This window comes from Nicotiana tabacum, chromosome 2, assembly GCF_000715075.1.
Source record: "Nicotiana tabacum cultivar K326 chromosome 2, ASM71507v2, whole genome shotgun sequence".
NCBI lineage: Eukaryota > Viridiplantae > Streptophyta > Magnoliopsida > Solanales > Solanaceae > Nicotiana > Nicotiana tabacum.
The window spans coordinates 70,473,957-70,488,599 of NC_134081.1; the positions used below are offsets into that span (position 1 = coordinate 70,473,957).

At 37.4% G+C, this 14,643-nt stretch overlaps 1 pseudogene; it reads left to right on the plus strand.

The window, feature by feature from the left end:
* The first annotated feature begins 1,947 nt into the window (after nucleotides 1-1,947).
* LOC107761233 (putative RNA methyltransferase At5g51130) lies at nucleotides 1,948-9,342 on the plus strand (annotated as a pseudogene).
* Nucleotides 9,343-14,643: the final 5,301 nt, after the last annotated feature.

The window sequence follows — 14,643 nt, forward strand, 5'->3', positions numbered from 1 at the left end:
TCGCGAAGTAGGTTCCGTGATTGCGAAGGGTATCACTGGGTAGCTACTTAAGAGTTCTATTTCGAGGGTTTGAGTTATTTTAACATATTTTGAGATTGGGAGCTCGGATTTGGGCGATTTTGAGGGGATTTTCACGATTTTGATTAGGGTAAGTATTTTTGACTCGGATTTGTTTATTATTCATGATTCCAACCTTGATTTTAGCGTTTGATTGAGGAATCTAAGTGAAGAAATTAGGGATTTTGGTAAAAACTTTTGTAAATGAAATTTGAGGATTTGAACCCCAATTCAGAGTCAGAATTGGATGAAACTCGTATGGTTGGACTAGTACTCGAATGTTGTTCGGAAGTTTTGACTTTTATCGGGTTAGGGGAGGCAAGCCAGGGTTGACTTCTTGATTTTCGTTTAAGATCGAAACTTTATTGTTTGGGGTTATTTCCTATGGCTTTTATTGATGTTATTAAGTTATTTTGGCTAGATTCAAGCCGTCCGAGGGTTGATTCACACGGGAAGGGATTTTGAGAGTATTGATTTGGCTTTTTTAAGGTAAGTATCCTACCTAAACTTTGTTCAGGCACTAGTTTCCTCAGTTGTTAGTGATAGCTATGTGCTATGGGTGACGCACAAGTGAGGGGTTGAGCTCATATTCGTGCACCGGGGTATTATCCATGCTCGGGGTAATGCTTAGGCTATGATATGCCTTGAATTGATTGCTAAACTACAAGTTGTTATGTTTCTTATGTTTGAACCCTTTTTTTGAGCTATTTGAACCATGTTTGAGTTTACACATAGGTTAATCTCCTGATTGAATATGAAAATTGCAATTTTCGTGTTGTAATTGCTTGATTTGAGATATGGTAGCACACTTCACACATGCATACACCTTAACATGTCACTTATACTAGTCCACGAGTATCAAATTTGATATCCGTTGTTCATGTACATGTAATCTTGTATATCTGCTTTCTATGTGATATGGATTGGACTGGTAACACATGATTTGTCCGTACAATTGAGTTATGATGGCAAGTGAGTTGTCCGTGTAGATTCAAGATATGACAGCACACGAGTTGTCCGTGCGGTTGTGATTATTGGCACGTGAGTTGTCTGTGTGTTTGAGATATTACTGGCATGTGAGTTATTCGTGCAGCACGTGAGTTGTCCATGCAGCGTGTGGATAAGTCCCCCTAGGGTCACCCTCTCATGTTTCTCTCTTGATGGTGTACATGCGGTATGAGAAAACTTGGTAAGTGGTTTGGTTCGGTTATTGCATTTCTTCTCTGCTTGCAATTTTCCTTGGTTGTATACTTGTTTCATGAGCATATTTTCTCTATATTCTAGATTGTTAACTGATACAGAGTTTAGCATATTATCCTTTGTACATCGAGTTGACTTTATCTGTATTTCATGATTTGATGATATTATTGTTGTGTACTTGTGGAAATTCATGAGCTGAGCAGGTTATTAGCGAGTATCATTGATAATTCTTGCCTCTATTACCTTGCTGAGGTTAGTTATGATACTTGCTGAGTACATGGAGTCGGTTGTAATAATACTACACTTTGAACTTAATTGTGCAGTTTTAGGTGTTGGAACGAGCTGTGAGTTTCCGTGATTGTTGTTCCGAGTTGCCTAGAGAGGAGGTAGAGCCACATTTCCACCACAATCTTTGGTGTTTCTTTCCATTTCAATTGTTGTTGTTTTTATTCGGACATTATTTCTATTTTGTATTTCCAGGCCTGTACTTCTATTTTAGAGCTCATGACTCTGTATTACCAGTTCTAGGGATTTTTATGTATCGACGTAGTTATTTATGTTATTAGTTTTAGACTTGTACTATTTTCGTTATTTCTGTTATGCTCGGTCTCTTCCAATTTAAATATGGTCACCTATTTAAGATAATTTAACCTGCCCACCCAATTTAAATAAGACTTCATTCAATTAAATATGGTCTTCTATGCCCTTGGCATTCAATTATATTCTCTTGAAGATATTTTGCTCGCTTATAGCAAAATGGAGGTTTCTTCTGCAACAGTTACTTTGGTTGAGATAGAGGAGAAAGATTTATTCCACGCACACAATGTTGCAAGTACTAAGTTGAATTGGTGCGAAAAACTGATGGAAAGTCGGAATTTGTTGGCTGATGATTTGAGTTCATGGTTATGGAAAAGAAACATACTTGTAGTAAGTCTGCACTAGAAGGGCTTGTTGTTTCTGGTGTGGAAGTGTATCAGCTCGAAGTCCACCAGCAGGAGCAGTATGTTGCTGTTGTTCCTGATGAATTAAAGGCATAGGAGATACTGAAGGAAATGCCTCATCAGATAAACCTTGTGTTGACTGTGGTCGAGCTACCATTATTATTCAAATTTGGACTTACTTTATTTGTGGAGCATAGCATTTTGGAGTTCATGAAGTTGGTCTGTATATTGTTGGAGACATTTTCAGGATGCTTATGCCTCAAGATCCAGGAAGTTACTACAAAGCCAAGGGAGGCAACTAGCCAGTGCATTCGAGTGCTTTACTCTGTATTTTCCAACCATGAGGACAAGGTTGTTATAAGGGGATGGAATGTAACAAATGGAAATGAAGAAAATAGGTCCTAGTTTAGAATAATTACACTTGAGTCCCAAAAATAGTTGTTGCGTTGATATTTTACCCCGAAGTTAGCTTTTTGCACTTTTCCCCATGTTCGTTAAATACCTGTTATGATGTATATTCAAGGACATGTTGAATGAAAATCAGAATTTTAATCTTTTAATATCTTTTCTCTTTCTTTGAATTTCTCTTTCAAGTTTTAATGGCGAATCCACCGTGGGATTCGCTACACGAGAAAAGTTATTTGATTAATAAAACAAAATTGTTTTCCAAAGGAAAAAATCAGAACATTCTTAAAAACCAAAATAACACATTCTAATCAAACCAAAAACAATCAAACTTACTATTCTTTTATTTTTATTGTTATTACTGCATAGAAAAAGGGGGAATGGGAGAAGGGAAGAAGATGTTACTTATGAAGTTATGATACAAGGTGGAAGGTGAGTCTAGTTACCAAGTGAGCTGACCCTCGGGAGAAGTTCACAGTGCTTAGCGTTGTGGATTGTAGTACTCCCTAAAACACTGTCAGGGGAGATTCAGTTGATTTTTGAACTATGAATCTCTTTTTCAGTATCTTATCAATCCCCCTAATCGTGTTTTGAAATTTGTTGTCTAGCTTTTGTGGTCTTTTTGATGTTCCAATTGTTCTGTTACTAGAGATAATTGGTAGTATTACCTTTTTTTGGGTTAAAATATTCATCTGCCCCATCCACCTCTATTTTTTAATAATAAATATCAGCAGTATGAGAAATTAATCTGTTAAATTAAAGAGAAATAATGAATAAGTTTCCCCCGCACCTAGTAATTCTTTGAGGTGGGAGGTTGAAAATTCTGTCTATTTTATGCTTACCTCATACATATTACAGTATGGATAAACATCTGTAAGACTTTTATGTACCTAATCTAATATAAGTGACATCATCTCCAGCTAAATTTAGGTATCTACTACTGTGGTGTCTTCGAGAAAATCTTAGTATCTTACTGTTCCCAAGTTGAAACAATTTGGGAGCAGCTCAGATTCCCTTTTTGTTTTGTTCCCATTTAGCTGGACTCTCACTAATTGGTATTTTTGTGCACAGAAAGGGGATAGATTAAAAGCTATGAAGAGGAGTGGTTTGAAGGCAAGGATTGTCTTGATATTGGCTGTAATAGGGGATTGATCACAGTCGCTATTGGTACAAGTTTTTTAATTGCATATCGGTTCTGAATTAGAATTCAGCTCCTGAATTAGGATTTCACCTTAATGGTTTCACTCGCATGTGGGACTTTTTCTTGATATCCCAGCTAATATTGTCCACTTATAGACGTTACACATTTCCGTTTTCTGTTATCTTTTGTTAATATCAGTTATCTTTTCTTGACTACAGCGCAAAACTTTAGTTGCCGTAGCATCCTTGGAATTGACATTAGTGGTGGTAAGTATTTGAACTTTTCATTTGGTCTACTCATTTGGTTCACATGTAGCTGATTATGGCACGAAGAAATGGGGAGCTGATTATAAGGGTGTGTTTGGTATGAAGATATTTATTAATTTTTCTATGTTTAGTTGACTTAAATATTTTGGAAAACATTTTCCTCCAATTTGAGGAAAATGACTTCCCTACCAAAAGGAGAAAAGCATTTTTGAAAACTCTTTTTCAACCTTCCCCACACTATTTTTCATCCCTACCCTCCCTATCCCACCCTTCACCCCCACACTCTAATCTAGGGCTGGGCATATATCGGGTAAAACCGATAACCCGAATCGTTAATTATTTATTGGGTTATCGGTATTAGGTTATTGGGTTAACGGTTCGGTAACGGTTTAGAATTTTATCACTATTGGGTTATCGGTTCGGGCCTCGGTTTGGCAATTCTGTTATTGGGTTAACCGATAACCTAATAAGGATTAACGAAATTACTACTTTACCCTTAAGTATCACATATTCAGATATGCTAGAGCTTCATTCTTTCCTATTCTTTCTCAGCCTCAGCCGTATTCTTCAGAGTTCAGACTCTTCACTCTTCAATTGCTTCACAATTCACATTTCTGAGCCGCATTCTTCAGCTTCATCTTCATTCTTCGTGTAAGTTTTTAGTTGCTTCATCTTCATTGTCTACATGGAACTTCATTGTCTAGGAAATCGTAGAATTAACTTTAAGAATGAAAAACTTCTGAGAATATTAATTGTAAAATCACAGAAAAAGTAGGTGTAGGATAAAACCAATATGTATTTTGTTCAGTTGCCTTATGTCTAGATTCTTTTAATTCATTTTTTAAGATTTTGTCATGAAAATAGAACCTTACTGGTAGTGCATTCACCAATCAAAAGAAATTACTGGTACTGCAGTATGCAGTCAGTAGCAACATATTTGATTAGAAACCCTAAATGTGTGGGCCGAGTCCTAGTCAAACCCGGAACAAATTAAGTCTTCAAAACTCGGATTGGGCTTGGCCTCAGGCCTGGCGTCACCAGCCTAACGCCTGGAATTTGGCTGGCCTCGCCAGTCTAAAGCCTGGTCCAGCCCGGCCTTAGACTGGCCTCGCCAGGTCTTTCCTTTTCACTGTTCTCGAGCACACTTTCAACGTTTAAGTATCCCTTTTTCTCTACTTTCATCTCCAATTCACCTACACATAAAATAGACTCCATTATGTACAAATAAAGTATAATTTATCATTAAAGCATGTAAAATGCAAGGCACATAATGTACGAAACTATGGAATTATAACCACACATCAGATTGCATTGGAATAACCATGCATTACATTGCTCTTTTCTTTTTAACTCGAATTTGAACTATTAGTACTATGTTTGGACTTGTTAATATTAAGGTAAAATTGCTACTACTTTGTATTGTTATTAATGTGTTTGAACTATTAGTTGTGTTTGATTCTATTGATGTCATCCCTACTCTTTCAAACAATTGGACAACTGTTTGTAGTGTTGAACTATTAGTTGTAAATTTTATGGCTTAGCAGCAACATTATGTTGATGTTTGTAGTGTTGGAAACTAGAAAGTTGTAGCAGCAATATTATGTTGAATATTAGTTGCAGATTCTTTGTTCAATACAGTGTTTGATTATGTTTGTTGTAGATTCTTTGTTCAATGCAGTGTTGATTACGTTGAATATTAGTTGTCGATATAAAACTATTTTAGCACAATTGGTAAGACATGTGATACAACAACTGTATTGCAGGGGTCAGATTAAGTCAAAGCTAGCAGGAAGATTAGCACAATTAGTTGTGTCCACTGTCCAGAACTGATATAAAACTGTTTTAGTTGTGGCCAGAAACGAGTTTTAAAACCGTTTTACTCTTCTCTTTTTTGCTTAACTCTACATTGAGTTATCTTATCGGGTAAACCGATAACCGAACCGATAATGATCAATAACCGATTAACCGATAACTAATATCTTATCGGTTTGGTTATTGGTTTATCATATTTGTAAACCGATAACCGATATGCTAAACCGATAATATTCATAATCGAACCGAACCGACCGATGCCCACCCCTACTCTAATCGTCCACCTCAACCCTAATCCCCCCATCCTTAATCCGCCCCGGGCAAACCCAGTCACCCCCATCTCCCCAACCCTCCCCTTCTCCGTCACCCCCACCCCTACCCTCGCCACCCCCGCCACTAGACCCCAACCTACCGTCCTTACCCATTTCGTCTCCCATAGTGTTTGTCTAAACTATATATTTCTTTAAAAATATTATTTGCTAGCTAACCAAATACCAGAAAACAAGTAAGAAAATTACTTATTTTCCAAGGAAAATATTTTTCTTCATGCCAAGCGCACCCTAAGATGCATTAAATTGTCATGTTATTTGTGAACTGCATAAACTTAACTTTCACGGACCAGTCTTTATTAGAAATTACCTGAATTGGATTTTGTTATTTCGTTTTGAACCCACATAGTGCATTTTGTTGATTTTTCTTGTGCAATTAGCTGGACCAAACAATTGTTTTGTGCAGTCAGATTGTTGCGTCATACTGTCGCTTTTTAATTTTATTCCCCCTGTTTAATGCATAAATTTGGCCTCTTGATCTCTTTTGCGACTTATTGGCATAGTTGCAAATAATATCATATTCTGTTATCCATATAGTCATCTTAAGTAACTTTGATTATCTCTGTTCACCTCTTCCAGCAAGAATTAATGATGCCTATCAGACTCTCAGGGAAACGGTAAAGAGTACTAGAACAGTGGCTGAAGGGGGTGACAAATTAGCGGAATTGAAGAATGTAAATTGTTTGCAAGACCATGTGGCAGAGTCACTTAATAGAAGGGCAAAGAATGATACTGCAACATCTCATCATTATTCGGTATTGGCATCCAAGAGGCAATACATCTTATGATACAATTATTTGGTAAGATTTCGTTTTCTTTAGCGTCATCTTCCGTGTATGGTTCAAGAGACGTGGAATCTTTCAGTTCTGAAATCACCCAAAATTTTATTCTAAAGGTGCACTTCTTTTGGTGGTAGAGGAAAGTTATGAAATGATGATAAAAGGAAAGTGCAAAAGTTTAGAGAGTTTATTAGCTGGAGAAGCTTTTCTGTTTTGTTATGCTGATATCCAAACTTTGACCAGTCCTAGGTGATTATGATTTGGTTGGAGTTGGACTCTGTCTTGCTTGTTTTCCTTTAGCTCCAGTCCATTGGAATAAGAAGTCTTATTTGACACCACAAAGGCGCAGTATAAAGAGGGGAACAGAGAAACTTTATGGACTCTCATGCTTATGCTGAAGCGTTTTCTTTATGAGTCAAAGTTGATATTCATTGAATCATTGAATGGGTGAAGCAACCATGCACAATATTAATGATTAATAAAAGCTCAGAATTTTATCTTTGTTGTTTCTTTACTTTGATCTCCAGCCTAATTTAACTTCAAAACATTCTAGTCGTTTCTTTATTTGTTTATTTCTTTAATTTGATAAGTCAATATTTCAGGCATAAACTCCACAAAAAATGTTTACAAGCTGTAATGCACGACTCCAACTCAGTTATCTACTATTATCTTCCAGTAGTCATGTCTTTAGTGTGCAACAATTTTGAGATCAACTGCAATACTCTTCTAAATTTGATTGGAGGACCTTTCTTTTTCTACTTTCTTTCTTGGGGGAATGGGATGTTTGGCCCGACTGTTGGGGGTGGGTGCAGCATTCTCAATCTTTGGCTTTCTGAAGATTGAGGCCTTGAATCACTCCCTGAGTTTATTACGAAGAAGATTAGACCCATTTTTCTGCTTTTCTGTATCTCATACAATCTGAAGCAAGAGTAAAGCAAAGTATGTTCTTTAGTATTGTGATTTTTTAATTCCATGTATATGAGCATGATCAGTTTAATTTCTTTTGGTGCAGTTTAAGTGTGACAAAGTGGGTGCAATTAAACTGGGGTGATGAGGGATTAATAACTTTGTTTTCAAAAGTCTGGAGGCTTCTTTCACCGGTAATATTCTTGTATTATAAGGAGCAACTACTTGATAACCGAAAAAAGTCATGTTTAATTGGGTATTGGGATTACTCGTAGCCTAGTGGTCAATGAAGCAGTCAGGTTCAATTTCTAGTGGAGACAAAAAACACTATGTGATTTCTTCCCACCTGTTCAAGCTTTGGTGGATAGAGTTACCTGGTACCTGTTGTTGGTGGGAACTAGCAGGTATCCATGTAACTAGTCGAGGTGTACGCAAGCTGGCCTAGACACCACGGTTATAAAAAAATAATAAATAATTGGGTACTGGGATTCTATTGCCCGCATAACATTTAACTGTATTTTTTTCGTAGTAGGGCGGTGTCTTTATTTTGGAGCCTCAGCCTTGGGATTCATACTACAAAAAGCATCTTGTATCTGAGGTATATCCCTTCATATGTTACTAGCTTCAGATGCATGCTTTCTTCATATGTTGGGATTTTTTCCCCCTTTGCATAAAAAAAGATGGTCAAGTTTTTTCCTTTGAAGCATGTTAATATTATTCTCGCTATGCAGAGGGAATTCTACCCTCTTTTTATTTTATTTTTGTTTTATTTAAAGGAGATAATTTCAACATTCCCTCATGTTCAACTTCATAATACTAACTTTCCTTTGGATCCCTCCTCCGGTCAAATACAACCCTCAAAAGGTACAACGTTTTCAACTTTGGATCCCTCAATTTTCTCAAAGTTGATAGGTAAATGGTTGATTTTGGTCCGTACTTTCCCGAATTTGTAATGGGTTATTGCTATTGTCGTCTTATTCCGTACGAAAATTGAACTGAGTGCCACCTCCATGATGTTCTGCTTGCTTTGCTCTTTTATATGTTTTTCTATTATAATCTTTTGTTTAATTAAGAAAGGGCAAATTAGTCATATCTTAATTTTGTAAATTTAACAATAACTAAGTTGATTGAATTATTCCAAAAAAAATTTAAATAAGGGAAGTACCCGTAATATCATCACCCACAATAGAGGTCTATCCTTCAAAAAACTTTAAATATTTTTTCACATGGGTATGTATGACTGACTCATTGATTTTTAATCTGAATGCAGATTGGATTTAGAACGGCAGAGGCCATAACATGTAGTGCATCTGGGGATGGGTTTAAAAGACCTTTGCTTGCAATTTGGAAGTGATGTATTATGTTAAAAAATTGTTTTTGAGCTCTTCCTTTGAGGGCATTTCCATTTTTCAATAATCCCACTCATCAATAGAATATGGAGTGAGGCTTGACTATCAAAATTTATGTACAAAAGTAGTTTTTTTAAAGTATACATCAGTTTTCTTATCGGTAAGGTTACTGTTTCTACGTCAGTTCAATAAATCTTCTTAACATTCTAGAAGGTGGGGTGTCTCAGAAGAACAAATCCCCTCTCCCTACACCTTGTCAATTATGTGATTTCGGGTGACCGCAAGTTTTTACTTCTTTCTGCTGGAAGTTAAATGTCATTGAAAATTATATCGAATTTAATTGGGTATATATTTTGTAAATGATTAAGAGGTGACTACAGTTGAGTTGTCAAGGAGCTTTGCTTCTTTTAGCCTTGTATCAGGAGGATGAAAGATTCATTTTTCATTACCCAAAATGTGTACTGCTTTTGCAGTCTTACAATTTGATTATGTTTAACATTAGCTGTATTAAAACGAAAAGATTAAAGTAAGAGAGGGATTGCGTAGTACTAGTATTTATGGAACCACAGGGTACTTGCCTGGGCTTCAATGATTTTCTCTTATGTCTATCTTCTCAATATCCTGTTTAATGAAAATTTCGTTTTCGATTTCAACTTGCCTTAGATATAGGTGGCAAAATACAGAACCACAGAGTAGTTTTCTCACAAATACACTAACAGCGGGTTGGCATTCACAAAGCTGTATGGTCGATGAAGTAGAAATAGTGGTATAGGTAATAGGATACGACCAATCTTGCCATTGAATGACCAGAAATGAGTTGTTCTAATCCCTACAAAATACATTAGTGCGTTGTCTTAAATAAGATTCCATTTTCATTAGCCAAAATGTTTACTGCATTTGCACGCTCTCAATTTAATCATATTTAAGCTGATAGCTTTCATTTGTTATATTTAAAAAAATATTGTAATCAGCTCCTTTATAGTGCTAATCACCTGATGATAATATGCTCTAAAGGAGCTGATTAGTGGTTCATGCCATGTGGTATACTTTTATAAAATAATATCAAAATAAATCTTTGAATAAACAATTGTACATGGATGAACAAAGTACACATTTGTGTGAATGATCAATGTGGATTGTCCTCTTTTTTTTGTCCTCTACTTGACTTGTTTGTAAGAATATAGATAAAATTATCTAAAAGAGAATGAAATAATGCAAGATACTTCTATAAAAATATACTGAGTGTAGGTTTCAGGAAAGTATGATGCAAATGGTTCGATAGGCATTCAATCCTCAGAATTCAAGAAATCAAAGTTGCAATCTTTATTTCTTCCACCAAAACAATCCAATCCAATAGGAAAGATTAAGGGAAGTTTGTCGATTGCAAGTGGAATTACTACAAGAAAAAGGTCTAGCGACCAACCTTTAGCGACTAGTTAAAATTCTGGTCCTTAGAAACATACTTATGGACCTGAATTTTTTTTGGTCCCTAATTCTCGATTTTATGTTCTAAAATAGCGAAGGGACAAAGTGGTCCTTAAAATAATCAATAACTGGTTTCTAGCAGTGTTTTAAAAGGCGTTTTCGGGACGACCCTTGGGGCGAGGCGCACCAAAAACGCTCCGAGGCGAAGGTGTGGGGTGAAAGTCTCAAGAGGCGTACGCTCGGGCGTTCGAGGCGTACGCCCGTGTCTCGGGGCTTACGCCTCGCTGAGGCATATGTAAAACGCCCCGCCTTACGCCCACGCCTTTTAAAACACTGGTTTCTAGTGCTTCAAATTGAGCGTGAAGAGCGCCACACAAATTAATTCTTAAAAAGAATTACATAAATAAATTAAAAAAGAAACTAGAGTAAAAAAGATATCCTGGTGCACTAAGCTCCCGCTATGCGCGGGGTCCAAAGAAGGGCCGAACCACAAGGGTCTATTGTACTTAATCTTACCCTACATTTCTGCAAGAGGTTGTTTCCACGGCTTGAACCCGTGACCTTCTGGTCACATGCCAGCAACTTTACGAGTTACGCCAAGGCTCCCTTCAAACTAGAGTAATAAACAAAAACATTTCAAATCTAACTCCATCTGTCAGAATCCCTAATTTCAACCGTGCTTGTCCTAGCTTCTCCAAAAATCTGTGGTGTCCTCGCCCTCTTCCCCTCCTTCTTACTTTGAAGATGCTCTTAAATGGAGTCGAAAAGTTGGATCAATATCCATCACTCATTTTTCTTTCTCTGCTATCTCTTCTCTCATGGGTGAGTTTGAGTTCATTTCTAAACGAGCGAAAACAAGGGATTATCACATTCATACTCCACTATATTTATTGTGGATTAATAAGTGTAAAAATTTAATTTAAAAGGAGAGGGTCAAAATTGGTTGTCAACACCACTAATCACCAAAGCGTGAATGCAAGTCTCCATCACGAACGCATAGGACAAAAATTCCTCTGCCCAAACTAAGCCTTCGCGATCGTGAGACCTGCTCCATGATCGTGAATCACACTATAAGTCTGGAAATACAAAATAGAAATATTGTCTGAATAAAAGCAACAACAACTGAAATGGAAAGAGACGCCAAAGACTGCAGTGAAAATGCAGCTCTACCTCGTCTCTAGGCAACTCGGAACAACGATCACAATAACTCACAGCTCGGTACAATACCTGGATCTGCATAATTAAGTGCAGAATGTAGTATGAGTACAACTGACACCATGTACTCAACAAGTATAATAACTAACCTCGGTGAGATAATTGACGTAAGAATTATCAATCGCTAATAACCTGCTCAGCTCATGAATTTTCACAAGTATACAGTAATAATATCATCAAATCATGAAAACACAGATAAAGTCACCTCGATGTACAAGGGTAATATGCTAAACTCTGTATCAGTTAACAATCCAGCATATACATAAAACATTCTCATAAAACATTGCAACCAAGGAAAATTTCAAGTAGAGAAGAAATGTAATAACCGAACCAAACCGCTGATCAGTTTTTCACATACTGCGTGTACACCATCAAGAGAGAAACATGAGAGGGTGACTCTAGACGGATGGATCCTTATCCACACGCTGCATGGACAACTCACGTGTTGCACGAAAAACTCACGTGTCAATAATATCTCAACCACGCGGAGAACTCACGTGCCAATAATTTCAACCGCACAGACAACTCACGTGCCAATACTCATAACTGCACGGACAACTCACGTTCCAATAATCACAACCACACGGACAACTCACGTGCCAATAATCACAACCGTACGGACAACTCATGTGCTATCATATCTCGGATCTGCACGGACAACTTACGTGCTACTAGCCTAATCCATATCACACAGAAAGCAGATATATAAGATTTCATGTACACGAATAATGGATATCAAATTTCATACTCGTGGACTGGTATAAGTGACGTGCTAAGGTGTATGCATATTCAAAGTCTGCTACTATAGTTCCAATCAGGCAATTACATCACGAAAGTAGCAACTTTCATGGTCAATCAGGAGATTGATAATACCCCGATGCATGCACATGGGCTCAACCCCTCACATGTGCACCATCCATAGCACGTAGCTATCACTAATAACTCACGCAACTAGTGCCTCAACCATGTTTAGGTAAGATAATTACCTCAAGCAAGCCAAATAAATACTCTAGAAATCCCTTCCCGCGCGAATCAACCTCTAGACGACTCGAATCTAGCCAAAATAATTTAATAACATCAATAAAAGCCATAAGAAACAACCCCAAATAATAAAGTTTCGATCTTTAAAAAAACTCAAAAAGTCAACCCAGGCTCGGCTCTGGGAACCCGTCAAAAGTAAAAAATTCGGAACACCCATTCGAATACGAGTCCAACCATATAAGTTTCATTCAATTCCGACTTCAATTCGGGGTTCAAATCCTCAAATTTCATTTGGAAAAGTTTTTACCTAAACCTCTAATTTCTTCACCTAGATTCACCAATCAAACGCTAAAATCAAGGTTGGAATCATGAATAATAAACAAATCCAATTCAAAAACACTTACCCTAATCTAAATCGTTAAAATCCCCTCAAAAGTCACCCAAATCCGATTTTCCAATCTCAAAATATGTTAAAATAACTCAAACCCTCGAAATAGAATTCTTAAGTAGCTGTCTAGTGATACCTTTCGCCATAGCGGGACCTACTTTGCAATTGCGAAGCACAAACCAAAAGCTGCCTCAGAATACCCTATGTGAACGCGACCCACTGCTCGCGATCGCGCTTCACACTTCATAACCTCCTAAGCCTACGCAAACACAAAGCCCATCCATGAATGCAAAGGATAAGCCGCCTGACCTCCCGGCCTGACAAAGACCCTGCACGATCGCGACCCTTCCATCGCGAATGCGAAGCTTCATCTCTATAGTGACCGCGATCGCGACCTCCATACCATGAACTCGAAGAACAAAAAGGTGCAAGCCATAAAACACTCTCCGCGATATCTATACACCACCCGCGATTGCAAAGCAGACAAGAACATCAGAAAACCAGCAGTTCCAAAACAAAGGAAAATGATCCGAAACAAACCGGAGGCCCCCAGGACCCCGTCCAATCACACCTACCAATCCCAAAATATAACACGGACCTACTCGAGGCCTCAAATCATATAAAATAATATCAAAACTATGAATCGCATCTCAATCCAAACTTAATGAGCTAATCCAAATTTTCAAATTCAAAACTTACGCCAAACAAGCCTAAAAAATTCTGAATAACTTCAAACTTTGCATACAAGTCCCAAATGATACAACAGACCTATTCCAACTCCCGCAACCACAATCCGCACCCGATATCATCAAAGTCAACTTCCGGTCAAACCTATGAACCTTCTAAACTTTTAAATTTCTAACTTTTGCCAAATAGGACCAAATCAACCTAGGAACCTCCAAATCCAAATCCGAGCATACGTCTAAGGCCAAAATCACCATACAAACATATTGGAGCCATCCAAACACCATTCTGAGGTTGTCTACACAAAAGGCAAACTCCGATTAACTCTTACAACTTAAGCCTCCAACCAAGGGACTACGTGTCCCAGTTCAATCCAAAACTTCCCCTAAACCAAACCAACCATCCCCGAATGTCACATAAAAACAAATACATATACATGGCAAATCAAATAGGAGAACGGGACTCAAATACACAAAATGAACGGCCGGGTTGTTACATTCTCCCCCTCTTAAAAAAATATTTGTCCTCGAACGAGTCTAGAATCATACATGAAGTACCAAAAAGGTGAGGATATCTGCTCCGCATATCATGCTCGGTCTCTTGAAGATATAATTGAATGCCAAGGGCATAGAAGACCATTTTTAATTGAATGAAGTCTTATTTAAATTGGGTGGGCAGGTTAAATTATCTTAAATAGGTGACCATATTTAAATTGGAAGAAAAGAAACCCACATAGGCACCATGTAGGAAAACAAAGGTGGGACA